Source organism: Choloepus didactylus, chromosome X (genome assembly GCF_015220235.1).
Source record: "Choloepus didactylus isolate mChoDid1 chromosome X, mChoDid1.pri, whole genome shotgun sequence".
Classification (NCBI taxonomy): Eukaryota; Metazoa; Chordata; class Mammalia; order Pilosa; family Megalonychidae; genus Choloepus; species Choloepus didactylus.
This window is the reverse complement of record NC_051334.1, coordinates 111,789,691-111,810,583: the sequence shown is the minus strand read 5'-3', so window position 1 is coordinate 111,810,583 and position 20,893 is coordinate 111,789,691. Positions and strand designations below refer to the sequence as shown.

General features: G+C 45.1%; 1 protein-coding gene across 6 annotated transcripts in view; it reads left to right on the top strand.

The window, feature by feature from the left end:
- The first annotated feature begins 704 nt into the window (after positions 1 to 704).
- SYTL4 (synaptotagmin like 4) overlaps positions 705 to 20,893 on the top strand; it is an 87,081-nt gene continuing 66,892 nt past the window's right edge. The window contains exons 1-3 of one of the 6 annotated variants that reach the window (XM_037821965.1): positions 705 to 825; positions 1,345 to 1,434; positions 1,797 to 1,869. The gene's annotated coding sequence lies outside the window, so the exon portion shown is untranslated. Of the gene's footprint in view, positions 826 to 1,145; positions 1,435 to 1,796; positions 1,870 to 1,890; positions 1,917 to 20,893 lie in introns of those variants that run through there. The other 5 variants (XM_037821967.1, XM_037821966.1, XM_037821968.1 and 2 more) reach the window with 5 other exon arrangements.

Here is a 20,893-nt window from a genome sequence, read left to right as displayed (position 1 = left end):
GGGAGGGAGGGAGAGAGGAAAATCTACAGTTGCTGGGTAGATGGGAACATTTTAAAATCGATTAATATATATTGCTCAGGAGCTTTGTAAAAGGGTTTTTACCAGGAGAGCTTGTCTGGTGGCTACTTTGTCATCATTAAGTGTTATAATAATTAGAAAAAAAATCTTTGCTAAACAATCTCAAAGTTCTAATTTGCTTTTTTTTTGATTACTAGTGCGTTGAATATCTTAACCAATTGTGTCCTTGTGTGCGTGCATTTAGTGTGTGTTCTTTACCCACAACGTTTTTATTTGAGACAGAAACTCTTATTTGCCATAAAAGGCCGAAAGCCAAAGGATCAGAATGATATCACAGTTTAGCCTCCCAACTTATGTAGTCCAGAGTCTTCATATTCTTAGAAGTACACGACAACTTGACAACTTTGGGCTCAGCTGAGCGGAAGAGGTAGATTATTTTACCATCTAAGAGAGTGACCAGAGATGGAAGTAAAAGAGGAGCCCCCATCTAGTCTTAGACCCCTGTCTTCAGTCTTCAAGCTCCCTTTCCTAACCCGGGAAGACATTCATTGGTGCCTTAAGGCTCTGGCTTCCAGAACCGGCCTTCTGGGAGCGGCCCCTTACTAAGGAGAGCAGAGTGCTGTGCGGCCCCTTTAAGAGTCCAGCTCCTCCCCGCTCCAGGGAAAGTTGCAGCTTTTTCCGCCTCCCTGGAGGGTGAGAAGGGCCGGTCGCTGGAGCGGGCTTGCGGTCTTGCCGGAGCCGGAGACCCTCCCCTGAATCCGGCACCGGGACGTCTCATCCACTCGCGGCACCTGTTGCAGGTGACAGGTAGGTGCGCGACCAGCGGCCGCCCCTTCGTCCAAGGTCTGGTGTTCCTTCTGGGCCCCCAGCCCCCTTTTCGTTTCCAGAGTGCCCCCTCCCACCCCGTGTCTCAGGGACCTGCGTCCTTCCCCACCCCCTTCCCCCGCTCCCTGTCTTTCCTTCTTCGTCGCTGACCGCCTGCCCCCCTCGCCCCCGTCCGCCTCTCTGGACCGCACCCCCCACGCTTTGCCTCCTGTCTGCTTGGGGCGGTCCCTCTCCGCCGGTTTTCTTTCTCCCGGGCCTCTAGTGGCCTCTTCCCTGGCCCACCCGTCGCTAACGCGGGCCATGCCCCTGTGGGCTCTGCCTCCTCCCGGTCTCCCTCTTGCGGAGTACACCGGCTTTTCCCGCCTGCCAGAGCTGGGGCCCCTCCCGAGAGCTAGCCTTAGGGGCGGGGTGGGGGCGAGCTCCTAGCGGAACTGTGGCGCCCTCCGAGGCGTCGAGTCACCTTTCCGTCGGTTCCTCCCGGTGCGCTCGGCGGTCGTGCAGGGTCTTTGCCGCGCACTGACTCCGGACGTCGGACCTCGGACCTCGGACCTCGCGGCATCGGCTTCCCTGGCCTTAGCGCGTCCGCCACAGGTAAAGGCTGTAGGCCTGTTGGCCCAGAGCCCTGCCTCAGTGGGCACTCGGGCACTCTCTGCGCTTGAGGCTTGGGACCGGGACCGGGCTGTGTGCTCTGGAGCTGAACTGCTTTATCTTGTCATCCTTCAAGCAGGCTGCGTGGGGTTGCTCCTGGAGGAGAGTCCCCAGAGGCCTCAGAAGGGGGGCAAAGAATGCTTCTAGCTTCTGTGATGGTTTGCAAGGGGGCAGAAAAGGTGTCCCTACAGCTCTTAACTTTGAATGAGATGGTTGGGTTTTTTGAAGGTGAAATCTTTTAGTTAGAACCCTAGTGGCTTGAAAAAGTGATTTGTTTCTCATTAACCATCCTTTTCTTCCCCCAGTGCCCTGCTTCTTCGGGACCAGAAGACCTAGCATTCCAGAATACTGCTTTTGGCAGGGTTGGCCCTAGACCTTGTACGTTTGTGGCAGAAATTAGTCTTCAGTACATCCTGGACCTCCAGGTTTTTAATTGGCTTCTTTTCTGCTCTTTCAACTCCCCACCTCTACCCCTCTTAAATTCATTAATATTAAGGCATTAATGACCTAATGTGTTTACCCTGCTGATCTGCAGAGAGAGAACATGTTTAATGCAAAGAGTTGAGGTGCTGATTAAGTTTTTTATTTTTTTAAGCACCTGCTGGATATCCTAGTAGAAAAAGACACCAACTTGGTTTGTGAGGCTTTTCTTGGGCAGGGATGAACATTTCTGATAACCCATTTCAGGTGCCTTACTCCAGGTCAGAGCAGTGGAATGGAGGTTGGAGGCCTGCTTTGGGGTTATTGGTCCATGAGTGTATGTAGCATTCTGGCCTCTCCTTAAAGGGTGCTGCTAATAATGGTTGTTAGAATCCATTGAGCCAGGCATAGTAATAAACTCATTGTGTAGTTATCCTTATGATAACTCTATTTAATAGGTACTACAATTTTGACCATATTATGATGAAAAGGAGGCTCTGAGAGGTTGGGTTATTGGAACAAGTTATTAAGTACCTTGTCCCAATCACCCAACTGATGAGGGGCAGAGCTACCCATCTGACTGCAGAGCTTGTGTTCTTATCTTCTGTCATACCACCTCTACTGTCTTGGATGTTAGGAATGCTAATAGCTCATGGGTGAGGACTATGATTAAAAATATCCCTTCCAAGATGAAGCATAAGTTTTGATCCTTGACTCCACTTTAGATGCACTGCAGAGACTTTGGACAACTTACTTCAGTGGTGTCTTACCCACTTCACTTCTAACATGGGGCTACTCTAAGCACATACCTCTGTGTGTACCCAGATGAATGAAACCTCCCAGGCTCTCAGCTCAGTAGTAATTGTCCCAATGTTAGGAGAGAGTAACCCTGGATTTTAGGGATGTGCACCTTCCTCTTCCTCTTCAGCTTCTTCCTCTTCTTCTGACTAGGGGAGAAATGAAGGTGTGGTGAGTGATAAGGATATATCGACAGCCAAGTCAGAGAGCCTGAGGGCCATTATGTGCTTATTTTGTCATGGCATGCATGGGGCACTTTAGGTAGGGATAATCCAGGATAAATTGTCTCCTTGATCCCATCTCTGGGCCTTTGCTCACACTGCGCCCCCCCCCCCCCCCAAAGCTAACTCACCACCTGCACACACACACACACATACGCACCATTAATTTTTTTTCATCTCTTAAGATTTAGCTCTAAAGTCATCTTCTTTGGGACAAACTCACTAAATACCCACTTCCTTCCCCTAAGCAGAATTACTAGCTCTCCTGTGTCCTAAGGTACTTTGTTCATACCTCAGTAGAGCCCTTAACATCTCTCCTAGTTGTTTTTCCACCCATAAGGTTGTACCCTCTTTAAAGGGCAGGGTCTTGATCTTGGAGTTCCCTTTGTCCTAAGTGCAAGGATTAACAAGTATTTGTGCTATTAACTGGGGGAAATAGTGCCCTCAAAGGCATGAGATCTGGTGATGGTGTGAAGTACAGAAGACACCCACCTAAGGCACTTGAAATCCTGCAGCTCTGTGTTTTTACTTAAATGTCACCTTGTTAATGAGGCCTTCCCCGACCACCCTATTTAAAATTGCAACCCCTTCTCTAAGCATTCTATATGCTCTGACTCTACTTTTTTACTCTAATGTAACATACTGTGTATTTCATTCATTTTTCTTGCCTGTTGTCTGTCTCCCCCCACTATAACATAGGCTCCAGGTGGGCAGGAACTTTATTTTATTCACCAGTAGATTCCAGCACCCAGAACAGAGCCTGGCACGTTGTACATGCTTACTAATATTTGTTAAATGAACTGATGAATGACAGTATCATTCTAGGAACTGGAACTCTTTTTTTTGCTCTTCTGGACCTGAAGATAATCCTACTCAGTTTGTCACCCTATAACTGTAAGGTTGCCCCAGGCCCAATTCTCTCACAGCCTTCCTTCTGCTGAGTTTTACTTTGAGATTACATTCCCGATGACTGCTTCGACCTAGTTGGAAGTGCTTCCTCTCTTATTTTAAAGCATGGATCTCTGCATAGAAACTTCTAAAGTTTAAAAGTGGGAATGTAAAGATGCTCTACTTCTTGTTGGTAGAAAAAGGGGCTGCACTAGGAGGAGGGAGTGTGGATTGTCAGAAATCTTGAGGCCCTCAAGGCATTTGGCAAGCTCAGTAGGAGGTTGGAGAAAGTTACTGTGGGGTCTGGGAAGTGAACAGCTGACGTGTATAAAAGATGCCACAATTCAGGCTGCTGGCCTCTAAGTCAGGTCACCCTTAGCCTTTTAGGCATGAGGTGGTTATTGGGTTATGAACTTTATGGAAAAGTCGTAGTTGAGTGCTATTTACGTAGTACTTGACTAGCTTTTGTACTAGGAGAATTATGTGGTGTGAGGAAGCCACTGTGTAACATAAAAGAGGTACCATTCTGTCAAATGTGTTTTTAAATGTTCAGAAAGAAAAAAGGCCAGAATCTCTTCAAAGACAGCTTAGAAGGAGTTGGGCCTTTGATAAGATGGTAAATATGTGATTCTTCTGTATATGAAGTATGTTATTTTGTGGAAACTCAAATTTGTAAAGAAAACAAAACAAAACAACTGCTCAGCCACCTCTTCAACTAAATTTATCACCCCAACCTCTAAACATTGGAGTGACCTAGGGCTCAGTCTATGAACTTTGCTCTATCTAAAACCTTCCCAGAGGATCTCATCCAACCCCATTACTTTAAATATCATCTGCCTAAACACTGATCCCTCCCAAATTTCTGTCTTTAACCCAGGCCTTTCTTCTGAGCTGCAGACTCATATATCCAATGGCTTATTATTCAACATCTCTACTTGGATCTCAAACAGACATCTCAAACATAACATGGTCAAAACAGAACTCCTGATGCCCCTCACATCCCCAAACCCTTCCCTCAGCTTCTCTTATCTCAGTAAAACAGCTCCATTGTTCATTCAGTTACTCAAACCAAGAACCTGGGAGTCACCCTTGATTCTTCTCTTTCTCTCACTCTCAACATTCAATTCATCAGGAAGTCCTGTTGACCTTATCTTCAAAATATATCATGTATTTTACCATGTCTCCATCCCTTCTGCCTATCACTTTAGTCTAATCCACCACAAGCTGCAATGAACATCCTTGTACAATGCTCGAGGATGTGTGTGTGTGTGTGTGTGTGTGTGTGTGTGTGTGTAAGTATTTCTGTGCAATAGCTCCTAGAAGGAGAATTGTTGGGTGAATATATTTAAAAATTTGAACAGGTACTGCCCATGTGACATCCAGATGGGTTTATACTCTCACTCTTGAGAGTGCATTTTCTTGCTGATGATGGACAATCTTTTAAATTTTTACCAATCTGATAGGTGAACAGTAGTATCTAACCAGTATGACTTGTATTTCCCTGGTCTTTAGTGAGGCTGAGCATCTTTTCACATGCATTGGCTATTTGTTTTTTGCCTGAGACTTGTCCCTTCCTATCCTTTGCACATTTTTCTTTTGAATTATATATTTGATTTATTTGTAAGAACACCAGATTTACTATTTACCCATTGCCTGTTACATAGTGCAAGTTTTTTTCTCTCTATTCTGTCGTATGTCATAACTTTGTTTATGATGTATCCCCCTCTTATAATCAGATGAAACACACTATAAAACATTTAAAAAACATGTTCATTAGATTTGGCAATTAGGAGGTCAATGATGACATCAGTGTAGCAGGAGAGAAGGCAGATTATAGAGGGTTGAGGAGTGAGGAATGAGGAGGACTGATAAATATGGTACATATTTTGAAGAGGCTTGGCTACACTGGGAAGGAGAGAGTGTGTCTTACAGACAGCAGGGTACAGGGGACAAAAAGTGATTGTCTTGTTTTAAATAGAGTAGAGATGAGTCCATTTACGTCTAGATGTCACAGAACTTGATGATGCAAGGTCCCTGAGGAAGCAAGGGGATGGGAGCTCTGGGGTCAAAGAGGTGAAAAGACTTGCCTTGTAGAAAGAGAAATAGTTCTTCTATTGAGCCTGGAGGGAAGTAGGGCAGGATTGGAGAAGGAAGGAGCTGTGGAGGAGTAGGATTTTGAGGGAGGTCCCTCCTGATGAGAATGGTAAAGGGTTGGAATACTATGTGAGAGGAGTAAATAAAAGGAGCTCTTTAGGGACATAGCCAGATTGCCACTTCATATTGAGCCAAGAAAGACCTGGATAACTAGAATTCATCTTGACTCCAAGTCACAGAACCCTGTATCCATTCTCTCCCTCAGCATTCATCAGCCGGTTATAGAAACAGAGTGTCGCCAGTCTAGTTTGTGAGATTTTTCTGTGTGACTGACAGAAATGACAGGGCAGGAGATTGCAGGGTACTGGCAAAGAATAGTTCAAATGGTGGACTACTGTGGCTCTCATATCTGTGACTATCTAAACCTACCTTGAACTTGAATAATTCTCAAGAGATGATGTTTACATGGCAACTATACTGCTTCTTGTTCTTATCTCTATTAATTCAGGTATCAGAATAGCTTTAGTATCAGGGTCTTTAAACTATTGCTTGCAACTTATCAGAAAGCATAGGTTGGTTTACTGACGGTCTACAGTGTGCCAGACTCTGGGCTAGATGCTTGAGATAGAGCAGAGAATAAGGTAGACAATGACCTTTTTTTCATGGAACTTATTTCAGCAGGGGAGACATGTTAAACAATGTATAAAATAATCAGTTATTTAATTGCAATTGTAATAAGTTCTCTGAGGTTCACTTTTTTAGAAATCTAATTGTCACATTGATTTCAAACAGGTTTTGCCAATTTACATTTGCCAACAATGTATATGAGAGTACCATTAACAACACCTCCCTTGTTAATTGAACAGTGCCTCTTTAAATGTTGCTGACTTGATAGGCAAGCAAAAACAAAACAAAACAAAACAAAAACAAAAAACAAAAAACAAGCAAACAAAAAAAATACCACAGCACCTTCATTACCAGTAAGGGTGAAACTTTTTCTTTTTCACATCTATTGGCCATTTGAATTTCCTCCTTCAAGAATTATCTGTTCATTCTCTTTATCTACTGGATGTTTACCTCTTCTTGTTTTTAGTAGATCTCTTTTCTCACACTTGAAACCATTAATCACCTTTTTTTCCCTCCTCCCTGAGCTCTGGGGACACTAAAATATTTTTTCTCTATTCTCTCTGGCCATTCCTTTTTTATCTGATTTGAACTTATTTCTGTACCTACTTTGGAATTGTTGGTGTGCCCAGGGCTCTGACTAGATTTTTATTACTTGACCCCCCCCCAAAAGCAAAATTTACATGTTCTGTTCTTTCCTTATCACCATTCCCCAGAAGTAACAATGTTAAGTTCATGTCTCTTTCCAGACATTTTTGATGCCTATTTAAGACATTTCCTTCCTTCTATCCATCCATCCATCTATCCATCCATCCGTCCATCCATCCAATCTGTCTATACTTATATGTAAAAAATACAAATGGAATCATACCATATAGGTTTTGCATGTGATTTTTTTAACTTACTATGTTATAGCAAGCATTCAGTGTCAGTATATAAAAACTACCTCATTCTTTTTTTAACACAATTTTATTGAGGTATATTCATATACCAGATAATCATCCAAAGTGTACAAACAATGGTTCACAGTATCATCCTATAGTTGTGCATTCATCACCACAGTCAATTTTTGAACATTTTCATTACTCCAAAAAAATAAGAATAAAAATAAAAAGAACACCCAAAACATCCCAAACCCTATATCCCTCCTATTGTTTATTTATTATTTGTCTTTATTTTCTTACTCATTTGTCCATATACTGACTGGATAAAGGGAGTGTCCATCACAAGGTCGTCACAATTATACCGTTACACTGTAAAAGCTATAGTTATACAATCATCTTCAAGAATCAAGGCTATTGGATTACCATTATATATAGGTACCATAATTTATCTAATAAGTTTCTTATTGAATAATATTTAAGTTCTCTAAATTTTTTTTGCTCTTTTAAACATCGAGCAACTTTGTAATGCCTATTTGTACTTTACTTGAATATCAGTAGGAAAAATTTTTTTAAATTTAATTTTTTTGAGATTGTTCACATACCATACAATTATCCAAAGATGCAAAGTGTACAATTGCCCCCAGTGCCATCATACAGCTGTGCATCCATCACCACAATTAATTTTTTTCAATTTTTAGAACATTTTCATTACTCCAGAAAAGAAGTAAAGACAAAAAAAGAAAATTCAAATCCTCCCATACCCATAACCATCCCCCCCTCCATTATTGACTCATAGTATTGGTATAGTACATTTGTTACTGTTGATGAAAGAATGTTAAAATATTATTAACTGTAGTACATAGTTTGCAATAGGTATATTTTTTCCCTATATACCCCTCTATTATCAACTTCTGGTTATAATGTCATACATTTATACTAGTTCATGAAAGAGATTTCTGGTATTTGTATTGTTAATCATGGAGATTGTCTACCACAAGATTCACTGTTTACACATTCCCATCTTTTAACCTCCAACTTCCCTTCTGGTAACATATGTGACTCTAAGCTTCCCCTTCCCACCACATTCACACACCATTCAGCACTGTTAGCTATTCTCACAATAACGTGCTACTGTCACCTCTGTCCATTTCCAAACACTTAAGTTCAACTTAGTTGAACCTTCTGCTAATAATAAGCAACTGCTCACTATTCTTTAGGTCATTCTATATCCTGATAACTTATATTTCATGTCTATGAGTTTACATATTAAAATTAGTTCATATCAGTGAGACCCTGCAATATTTGTCCTTATGTGTCTGACTTATTTCACTCAATATCATGCCCTTAAGGTTTTTTCATCAACCCGTTTTTTTTAGATGGTTTTGTTCACCCACCATACATTCCATCCTAAGTAAACAATCGATGGTTCCCTGTATAGTCATGTATTTATATATTCACCACCCTCACCACTATCTGTATAAGGACATCTCCATTTCTTCCACAAAGAAGGAGGAAGCATCAGAGAAGGTAAAGAGACAAAAGAAAAAGAAAAAGAAAGAAAAAAAAACCATGACAGCTAAAAAGCAACAAAAGAAAAGACAGAATTAGACTAAAGTAGAATAAAAGAATCATACAACATCACCAATGCCAAGAGTCCCATACCCTTCCCTTATGGCCCCCTCTTATAGGCATTTAGCTTTGGTATATTGCCTTTGTTATATTAAAGGATGCATAATACAATGTTTCTGTTAACTATAGTCTCTAGTTTGCATTCATTGTATTTTTTCCCCAATATCACCCTATTTTTAACACATTGCAAGGTTGACATTCATTTGTTCTCCCTCATGTAAAAACATATTTGTACATTTTATCACAATTGTTGAGCACTCTAGGTTTCACTGAGTTATACAGTCCCAGTCTTTATCTTTCCTCTTTCCTTCTGTTGTCACACATGCCCCTAACCTTCCTCTTTCAACCATACAGTCATCTTTGTTCAGTGTACTTACATTGCTGTGCTACTATCTCCCAAAATTGTGTTCCAAACCTCTCACTCTTGTCTTTTCCTATATGTCTGTAGTGCTCCCTTTAGTATTTCCTGTAGTGCAGGTATCTGCGGTCGCAGTTAACTCGTCTGGGGGGGGTGGCGGCCGGTTGCTAAATCCTAGGCTCTCGGGATTGCTCGGAGGGTACCGGCGGCGGGGGCTCTTTCCCGGAGGCGAGGGCGAGGCGGGGGACTGGGCCCGGTCCCCGGCGGAGGCGTGCAAGGTGTGGAGGGCGGCGAGAAGGAACAGGCGGGACACGGTTCTTTTAGGGTGAAGAAGCCAAGAGAGTTTATTAGGGGAGAGTACAAGCTTATATCGGGCAGTATAGAGGGCGGGGTAGCTGTAGAGGTTAAAGGCTTGGATTGGTTCTGAGAGGGCGCGGAGGTTGTTTGAAAAGGGGCGGGAGTTGCTCCGGTAACGAAGAGGGTGGAGGGTGTGGGTAAGGCACGGGGCGGGGGGGGGAGTTTCTCCGGCAAGCCCTCCCCAACGGTTGTACTTTGGGGTGAGGAAATGGGGCCTGCATTCGGCTCCACTTTCTCAGGCCCGGGGGGCCGTGGAGGGTGCTACCACCCGTACCCCACTACCTTTCCTAGGGGCTGATCAGTTCCCCTGGCCCAGGCCCGCCAAGTCAGAACTCGATAACAGTGTCCCGCATTTCCCCCTTCTTTTCTAATTAGAGGAAGAAGCTTACCGGAGAGATCCGCCAAGGGATGAGGGAAAGGGGAGGTGGGGGAAGGGATAGGGGTAGATGGTAGTTAGAGAGGCTGGAGCTCGACGTTGGTGTGGCGCCCGGGCGTTCGAGAGGGGCTTCGCTGCTTGCGGGATGGACGAGGGTGGCGACGCTGCGGAGGGTCAGCTTCTTCAGTGGAGGCAAGTTGTTGATACTGGACTTGCACAAATGATGAAAAGACAGCATTGGCTTGGTTCTTAGCAAGCTGGACAATTCTGCGGATAATGCAGGGCCCTAGGGTGAGAGCTAGAATAATCATTAGTAGGGGGCCGATGAGAGGGAGGAGGTATGGGAGGAGGGGGGTAAAAATGTGGGACCAATAGTTGGTGGTTTCACGGTTTCTTTTGCGTTGTTCTAGTCCCTCTCGGACCTTTTTCAGGCTGTCTTCGGCGAGACCTGTGGAGTTTGCATATACACAGCACTCTTCTCCTAGGGCGGCGCAAAGGCCTCCTTCTTTGAGGAGGAGAAGGTCGAGACCTCGGCGGTTTTGGAGCACGACCTCAGAGAGGGAATTGACAGAATTTTTAAGATGGGCAATAGCGTCTTGTAGGTGACGAATGTCCTCGTCAACAGCCGCCCGGAGGTGAGTTAGGGCGGAGCCTTGACTGGCTAGTGCAGCGATTCCGGTGCCAGCGCCTGCAAGACCTAGGAGGGAGGTAATCGTGAGGGCGGTGATGGGTTCTCGCTTTTGCAGGGGGGCAGAAGCTGCAGTTCTTTCCAGGCGGAGGAAGAAGTCTTCCTCGCTGTGGTATAGGACCCTAGGGATAAGGACAATTAGGAGGCAAGTTTCATGAGTTGTATTGAGGGTCTGCACGTTAAGGCAGGGGGTAAGTCCTGTAGAGGAGCAGAGCCATTGGGAGGAGTTGTGGGGAATAAGAAACTTGGCAGAGCTGCTGGGAGATGAGTAGTTGGCACAGGCTGTGAGGTTGGGAGAGTTACTTGAGCGAGGGCGGATGCACTTTCCTGTAAAGGAGACTGAATGAAAGGTTAGGGGGACGGCAGAGGTATTTCAATTGCATTCCTAGGGGTTGTCTTCTGCATTTTCTGAAAAGGAGAGGTTGGAGGCAACGGGCTCATACAGCGAGGAAGAGGTGGAGAGGCAAAGCCAACAAGAGGAGGTAAGATTGGGGTAGGAGACATTTAGTGAGGTGAAGGTTGCTTGGATAAGGCTGAAGAGGGGAGAGGAGTAATGAGAGGGGGGTAGAAAAGGATGGGGTGGTGGGGTTGGTGATACACTGTTTGTAGCTGAGGTGCGGTTTCCGGATGCGCTGCTTGTACTTGAAGTGCGGCTGGAGGGCTGTGGATTAAGGGGGTTAAGGACTTGGTTGGGACCTATGCCAGAGGGTGTTTTTAATGCAGTATTTTGGCATGGTTGGCTTACAGCCTCCTTTTTTATAAGAATAAGTGATCCTCGGTCGGCTCCTTTCTCATAGATTCTGAAGCCCCAAGTTTGACCGAGTAACCAGGAGGGATCAGTGGGGAGCTGCACTGTAAGATTAAGATGTGTGCAGGATCCCTCGCTTTCTTGGCCGAGCCAGTTAACTGTAGGGAGTTTGCACCCTGTAGGGGCCCACTTTAAGGTAAGGTAATGATTAGGAACAGGAGGCTTCCAATTAGTGGCTAATGTTTCACACCCCCAGTATGCACAGTAGTACTCGTTGGGGGAATTGCAGTACGATTTTCCAGGATTTGAGGACGGGCACATGTAATACTGGGCTTGGGGATCACTTACCTTTCGAGCGCAGGTTTCTTCGACTCTGGAGACAAAGGTGGCAAAAGGCTCACTCGGCTTCTGGAAGAGCTTGGTGAATTTATTAGGCCGACAGGCGGAGCAGTTGGCAAACGCTTGTAAGGCGATTCCCTGAAGGATAGGCCAAAAGGTGGCAGGTGCATTAATATAGGCGGATGCATTTATAAACGCTCCCGTGCCCAAGTAGGCTTCGGGGTGATGATAGACTCCAGTGGCTGCGTCTTGCTCGCTTTGCTTAGCTGCTTCCGCTTGGAAGTGAGCACGCCAATCAACAAACTGGCCGGGGTTGAGAATGGTACGGACAAGCAAGGCCCAGTCTTGGGGGAGGCAAAAGTCCATGGCGATATCCTGTAGTAATTGGGAAGCGTATGGGCTACCTAACCCGTCTTCCTTGACGGCCCTGCGAAGCTGCTTGATAGTATTTGAGTCAATGGGATACCAGTCGTACGGTTTCTGCGGTGTGGGGGTAAGGTTAAGGGGAAAGCAGCGAAAAGCACAAGAGAAAGGAGGACGCGCTTGCAGAGGGCCTGGCACGGGAGTGGGGGTAGGGGCAGCGTTGCCCCAAGGGTTGCCTTGAGGTGTAAAAGGCAGCCAGGGGTTATTTGCCGGCAGGGTGGGAGGGGCGGCGGCAGCTGCCGGCAGTGGCTCCGAGGAGGAGCTCGCGGAAGGGGGAGGCGGAAGTGGGAGGCCCCAAGCGTCGCAAGATGGCGGCGCGGTAGGCGTGGCTAAGACACAAGATGGCGGACTAGCTCCGCCCTGTGAAAGGGCGGGGTCTAAGGCATAAGATGGCGGACTAACTCCGCCCTGTGAAAGGGCGGGGCCTAAGGCATAAGATGGCGGACTAGCTCCGCCCTGTGAAAGGGCGGGGTAAAGCGCATGCGGTTTCCGGCCCGGCTTAGGGCTGATGTCATCACTAGAGCACTTCCTCCCCTCAGTGGAAGAAGAAGGAGGAAGTTCGCCATTTTGGAGAGACTCAGTACCGCCTCGTCCCTGGGGGGCGACCTCGAGCACGCCGCCAATTCGCTCGACCAAGGACCCTGTGCCCGAACCGCGATCCGCATCGGTCCCACCGTCCGAATCTGTCGATTGAGTCGACAGGGCCCCCCCGGATCCAATGGGGCCTCGACCAGGGGGGAGGGAGCCCTGAAGGCAGGAGCGGACGGCCATTAAGGTGGGGAGCAAGCCGGGAGGGAAGCGCCCGCTCCCATGCTCCACGGCGCTGGTGACCCGACCAACAAGGCGATTACAAGTGACGGGGCCCCAAAGATGGCAAGTGGTGAGCCACGGGTCAAAGGGCAGCAGGAGGTCCCAGCACACCCGCAGCTGCCGGACAGACACCCCGCAACGACGTGCGTCCAGAAGACCCGCCAGAGCCCGAACCCGAGGCACCCGGCGCGCAGACAGACGACCACCCACAGTGGAGGGGAAAAGAGGGGGGGGGCCGTCCACCGAGCAAGAATGAGGCAAACCGCGGCCGCGAGGCTGAAGAAGACGATGAGAACAGAAAGCAGGACCCCCCGGCAACGGGAACAGTCCGGGGGGGGCGGCCACGGCGAGGCAGACCGCGCCGAACAGAGAAACGAAGACACAGAGGACCACACCAAGGTAATGAAGGGGTAGAGGGAGAATGTTAGGAGGAATGGGGGTCATAGAAAGAGAAGACGAAAGGTAGTCGGGGGCAATAGCCGGGTTAATTCGGGAAGGGAGGAGCGGCCCGGGCGCGGAGCGGCGAGGGAGAGGCGGCTCCGGACGTGGAGCGGCGAGGGAGAGGCGGCTCCGCGGGGCGGCGAGGGAGAGGCGGCTCCGGACGTGGAGCGGCGAGGGAGAGGCGGCTCTTACCTTGCAGGCGAGGAGAAGGGGAGGTGGAGAGGCGTCCGGGCGAGCGGGTGGTTTTACTGGACCGCTGAGTGGAGAGGACCTGCCCCACGTTGGGCGCCAGTTGCGGTCGCAGTTAACTCGTCTGGGGGGGGGTGGCGGCCGGTTGCTAAATCCTAGGCTCTCGGGATTGCTCGGAGGGTACCGGCGGCGGGGGCTCTTTCCCGGAGGCGAGGGCGAGGCGGGGGACTGGGCCCAGTCCCCGGCGGAGGCGTGCAAGGTGTGGAGGGCGGCGAGAAGGAACAGGCGGGACACGGTTCTTTTAGGGTGAAGAAGCCAAGAGAGTTTATTAGGGGAGAGTACAAGCTTATATCGGGCAGTATAGAGGGCGGGGTAGCTGTAGAGGTTAAAGGCTTGGATTGGTTCTGAGAGGGCGCGGAGGTTGTTTGAAAAGGGGCGGGAGTTGCTCCGGTAACGAAGAGGGTGGAGAGTGTGGGTAAGGCACGGGGCGGGGGGGGGGGGGTTTCTCCGGCAAGCCCTCCCCAACGATTGTACTTTGGGGTGAGGAAATGGGGCCTGCATTCGGCTCCACTTTCTCAGGCCCGGGGGGCCGTGGAGGGCGCTACCACCCGTACCCCACTACCTTTCCTAGGGGCTGATCAGTTCCCCTGGCCCAGGCCCGCCAAGTCAGAACTCGATAACAGTGTCCCGCAGGTATCTTGTTCAGAAACTCTGTCATTGTCTGTTTGTCAGAGAATATTTTAAGTGCTCCCTCATATTTGAAGGATAGTTTTGCCAGATATAGTATTTTTGGTTGGTGATTTTTCTCTTTCAGTATCTTAAATATATGACACCACTGCCTTCTCGCCTCCATGGTTTCTACTGAGAAATCCGCACATAGTCTTATCAATCTTCCTTTGACGTGATGGATTGCTTTTCTCTTGCTGCTTTCAGGATTCTCTCTTTGTCTTTGACATTTGATAATCTGATTATTAAGTGTCTTGGCATAGGCCTATTCAGATCTATTCTGTTTGGGGTATGCTGCGCTTCTTGGATCTGTAATTTCATGTCTTTCATAAGAGATGGGGAATTTTCATTCATTATTTCCTCTATTATTGCTTTTGCCCCTTTTCCCTTCTCTTCTCCTTCTGGGACACCCATGATGAATACATTTATGTGCTTCATATTGTCATTCAATTCCCTGGGACATTGCTCATATTTTTCCATTCTTTTCTCTATCTGTTCTTTTGTCTGTAGGCTTTCAGGTGTTTTGTTCTCCAGTTCCTGAGTGTTTTCTTCTGCCTCTTGAGATCTGCTGTTGTATGTTTCCATTGTGTCTTTCATCTCTTATGTTGTGCCTTTCATTTCCATAGATTCTGCCAGTTGTTTTTTCGAACTTTTGGTTTCTACCTTATGTTCGCCCAGTGTTTTCTTTATAGCCTTCATCTCTTTTTCCATATCTTCCCTGAACTCATTGATTTAGTTTTTGATTTGATTTAGCATATTTCTTTGAAAGTCTTAAATAGATTATTTCATTAAAGTGAAACAGTATCTCAACTTTATCTTAATTGAGGTGTAAGTTTGTTCCTCTAGGCCATATCTTCCTTTTTCCTAGTGTAAATTGTAGTTTTCTATTGTCTAGGCATCTGGTTTCCTTGGTTACCCCAATCAGATTTTCCCAGACCAGAACAGGTTCAGATCTCAGAGTGAGGTTATATTCAGTTTGAAGTACCCCTGCTGGTGTGTCTTAGAGATTGACAGTCTTTCCTGTGAGGTCTCTAGCTGCTGTGCTTTTCCTAACCTGCCCAGCAGGTGGTGCCTGTCAGCCTGTCGCTCCTGACTGATGTAAGGAGGTGTGTGGCACCTTTAGTTTTTGTTTTGGCTGTTTTTCCCCAGGCTCTGGGGTCTGGTTCTGAAGAGAAAGTGAGTAGTAGAGCTGGGCCGCACCTCCTTCATCTTAGGGAAAGTACACCCCCTAGGGAGTTATCAGCTGCATTTAAATAGCTCTTTTGTCTCCCTGACTCTGATATCTCCACCCCTGTCTGGGTCACAGTGGTCTGAATTGAAAATGGTTGTGGCTCTCTCCTCTGAGCCCCTCAGGTTGAGAGACAGAGAAAGGGACAGAAAGCCCCCTTTCAGAGCCAGTCCACGGCCCCCCAATTTCACCTGTTGGCCAAAGGTAATACCTGGTCTTCTGGGCTCCCCCTCCCAGGACAGAGGAGTCTTCTGGATCTTTAAGGTCAGTTTTCACTAAAAGCCTCTGTCTGCTTGTTAGTGGTTTGTAGCTTGTATTCAGCAGTCCACATTTGTTAATTAAAACCCCATTTGGAGCTGGGCTGAGCTATATTCGCTTGCTCAGAGAGTGCTGCTTTCTACCACAGCGAGGTTTTGCAGCTCAGCCTGCCATGGGGAGAGGGGGTTCCTGATGTGGTTCTGCAGTTTTTACTTACAGATTCCATGCTGCAATCTCAGGCATTCCTCCCAGTCCATGTTGGTGTACGATGTGTGGACATTCACAGTTGTCCCCCAGCCATTCTTCCAGATTATTTACTAGTTGTTCCTGGTTGTTTATTAGTTGTTCCAGGGGACTAACTAAGTTCCTCTCCTCTCTATGCCACCGTCTTGGTCCCTCTCCCAGTAGGAAAAAAATTGAGAAATGGAATGACTCCATTGAAAAATTAAGGCCAGTGGTGCTAAAGATTCAGAGAGGTCTAGGATGATAAAGATAGAGAATTGTCCATCAGATTTAGAATTTTTTTTTGCTCTTTTAAACATTGAGCAACTTTATAATACCTATTTGTACTTTACTTGACCTTAATGAGAGCAATTTTGGGGGTGTGGGGAGTGAGAAGCTAGACTATGGTGGGTTGAGAAATGATTGGGGAGATGAGGAAGTGGAGGCGGTGAATATGGACATTTCCTTAGAGAGGCTTGCCTCTGAAGAGCAGAGAGGGTGATAGCAGGGGGAGTGAGATTCTGGGAAGTTTCTTTCTTTCTTTTAATTTTTTTAATTTAGGAGGGACTTAAACATCCTTAAAGGCTGATGGGAAGGAGGGGATAATTGATAGAGCAAAGTCCTTCCAGGACAAAGTCCTCATGCCAGATGGGAGAGGATTCATAACCAGGTGGAGGGAGTATCCTTAAACAAGAGGAGGAACATTACAGTAGGGAAAAACAAAAAGTGAATAGGTACAGATGAAAGTAGGTTTGTGGATTTGATGGTGGGAACTTATCTGAAGGCATTTATATTTCTCTATCATGTAGGAGGTAATTTCATCCTCTCAGAGCAGGGGTTGAGGTGGGGAAAGTTTTGGGTTGGAGATTTGATGTGTTTCAGGAAGGTTTGAAGTAGTAATTGTGGAGAACAGGATAGAAAGCTAGGACCAGGGAAGCATAGTTGGAGTGTCAGGCAGTGTTGAGGTGAGCTTGTGACCAAGAATTCATATTGGTAGTAATCTACCAGATTGTGATTTTTTTTTTTCTGCAGTAGATCTCAGGAGTCCCAGTGCAGGCATAAAGTACAACAGTTTGGTTCTTCCAGGGCTATGGTTTTTTTTTCCAGGTATCTGCAATGAAAGTATGGGTTATTGAGGATAATGGCAAGACTGTAGTTGATACAATAGATGCCAATCTGTCTAGGGAAGGAAGTAAAGACAGGAAGGAGCTGATAGGGTGAAAGTTGAAGAGTCCACAGAAGACCCGGCATCATGAAGTCTGAGAATAGGTGTGAGGGTAGGGGAAAAGTCATTGAATAAAGAGGCTAGAAGGATAGGGGGTTGTAATTAGAGTGGAGTGTTTGAATTAATGATATCAAAGGTGAAGAAGTTCTGAATGATAAGCTCTTGGGTGTGGCAGAATGTGATGTGTGGTATTCTTGATGCCAGCTCATTTATTCAACAAATATTTGTTGAGTGCCTATTATGTGCCAGGCAGCTTTAAAGACACTGAAGGAACAGAGAGGAACAAAACAGAGTCCCTTCTTTCATAGACTTTACAATCTAGTGGGGAAGATAATTCATTGTTGTTTTTTTTTTTTTAGTAAAAGGGCATTCTTACTGATGTGCTGATTCCTGCATGTGTAGTTCTATTTAGAATAATAATAATACTAATACCAAATATTTACATGTATGGAACAAGGAAAGTCCATCTATGTATTTTGAGTGCCTTGCTTTATTGTAACTTGTATTACCTGAATTATGAAAATTCATACCTCCCCTGTCTTTAGAACTTCTTAAGGTTCTTTGTATGTTATATCAATATTGAAGATAAAAATGAACATACACAAATCTAATGTGAACATTTTAGTTGTTTTAATTTTTTATACCTTTTTTTTAATACTAGGGCATTGCTTTTGCTTTTAGCTGTAGACCAGATGTTGATAATACATGTACTAATCTTGCTCTAGGGATTTGATGTAATGTGTAAAGTAATTATGGTTAAGCAATTTAGGAGGGAAAGAGGGCTTGCAGTAAGTTAATATTTTACATTGCTCTGTTTTTTACCTACTATTTTGTATACATATACTCATGTATCTATTTATTAATATTTTATTTGAAAGAAATTAGCATTTATCTTGTTTTATAAGCCTTAATTAAATAACACCTAAAATCATCTACCACATATGCAATTCGATTTAAGTTCAACTATAGGTTATTTGATTGTGTTTAAGGTTTCTGTGGCCATAGCTAGATCACAGCATCCCTAAAATTAAGAGAGACCAAATGCATGAAATCACTGTTATGTGTGAACATGGGCTGGATTAGTCATGAACCATCATGCTTTCTCATTTAAGGGGACTGTGTGGGTGATTTTTAGGTGATGTGGCCTGTAAGAAAATCAGATGGCAGCTAAATTCAGTTTAGAAATGCCCCCCCACCCCCACCCCACCATCTGTGACCCTGGCAGGAGAGGAGGGACTTCCCTGCGGGGTTGCCGGTTTAACAAAGCCTATTGACTAAGGAGAAATAATGGTGTTGTTACACATGGTGATGGGGCCTATTGAAAAATAACAATGTGTTGGCTCTCACTAGACTTTGTAAAAATGTTTTATACATTCAGATGACTTGGATTTTAAAATACTTCGTTCTTTTAGTTGGGGATTTTAGATATTTTTAAACTTTGGGGCTGTTAAGGAAAGGGGTTTTGGTGGAGAAGAAGATGAACTGGCCGTCCTTCTCCCCATCAATCTTTTGGGGCTTATGTGAGAGAAGTTTTAAGTACGGTCTTGAAAGCTGGAAAGCTAAATGTGATTTGTCTTAATATATGCATTTCCCCTGTTGCCAAGTGGGGTGTTGGATGCATGGTCTTGTTTTTATGATGTTGCACTTACTTCTATGTACCATTTTTAAGGAAATCTGCCTTCTGGGATTGGTGGTAGGTTTAAGGTGCCTGGAGTTGCTGAAGAACAGGAAAAAAAAGTGTGAAAGATCATGAAAATAAGACCATATTTCTACATATCCAAACAACTACTTTGTGGGAGAAATGTATATATTAAGATATCCAGCTTCCCTCTGTGACATACGTCAGAGAATTATATATTATTTTAAGCGGGAATGTCTTCAAATCATTTATGAACTGAATTTGGTGGTATTGAAAGGTAACCATGTTGATCCGTCGTGAAGAAAATTTCACCCAGATGTGATTCTAAGAGTTAGAAAAATAAATTATATTTCAGTTATCTCCACCACCCCTGTATGCTTCTACCATCATTTAGAAGGGATGTCCTGGATGGGTCTAATAGATCCCTTCCCATGTGCAGAGTTGCACTGATTCTGTTAGACAGTATTGCCTGGAGAGGTCAGGAGACTGAGAAAAGTAAGCCAGACTGAGGGCCTCTCAAACATTTACCTTGTTATTAACTGAGGATTAAAAAAATGCTTCAAATTTCTTGAGGGTAACATGTCCCCTTTTCCAAATATTACCATGTATGAGAAATATTATTGGAATATGAAGAGACAGTATAGCATAGTGGTTTAAAGCTCAGACTCTGGAACCAGACTTGCCTGGTTTCAAAACCAGTTTGTTCCTTATAGGATGTGTGACTTTGAGCAAGTTATTTGCTCGATTTGTGTCTCACATAGTGTGATTGTGAGGACTCAATGACTCAATGTACCTAAAGCGCTTAGAAAAGTGCTTGGCACATAGTAAGCAGTATTGAAGTGTTGGCTGCTATCATCATCTTCATCAGTTGGTGGATATTTTAAAAGGAACTAAAACTGAAAAATGCCTCAGTACATGCAAAACCCCATATTGAAAAAGATTGTAGGAAGCCAAAAGAACCTTAGTGCAAAACAAAAATCAGAACCTTGTAAAATTGAGAGCAGGTTGTAAATTTCTCATTGTTTGGGGAAAATAAAAGCAACTTTGCTGCCATAAAACTTTTGAGAATGGACTCCAGTCTTAGCTGCCAGTGAGGGTAGGCCCTGGAGCAGAGTTATCTAAGGCATGGATGTGCTCCATGGGTGGGCTTACAGGGGGTTTAGACTCCTGCTGACCACTGGAAACCCTCAATTGCCTTTTGTTTGGGGGCCTTGATTCTGGCTCCTCTACTTTGTCCCCACTCTTGTTGCTCTTCTTTTTTAATCCTATTTTTAATTTACACTGTTCTGTTATGTTTCATGTATCTTTGTAAGCCACTTTAAATCCTGTCTGGAACAGTGTATAAATAAATATCTTTAAACTGATCATATCTAATTACTAACATTTGCTTAATATTTATGCTTATCAGCCTACTTCCATGCAGAGAGGTACAGTGACTTTCCATCTGGGTAAGAATACTGATTAGATTTCTCAAATTTCATAGTAAGATGTCAAAACAGCCATATGCTCATATATTTTCCAGAGCATGTGTTTAATAATGATTAAAACTGAACAGCTGCCAATATTGTGTGCCTGTTCTAGGCGAGGCACCATGCTATGCCTTTTACTCATGATGTATACTTGAATCCTCACAGCCCTAGGTAGGAACTCTTATTATCAATCATCATTTTTACAAATGGGAAAACTTAGGCTAACAGAGGTTAAATACCTTGCCCAAGATCACACAGCTTCAAAGTGATAAAGCTGCGGTTTGAACCCAGGAAGCCTGGTCCCAGATCTGGTATTCTTAGGCACTACGCTGTGTTATACTTTCCTTA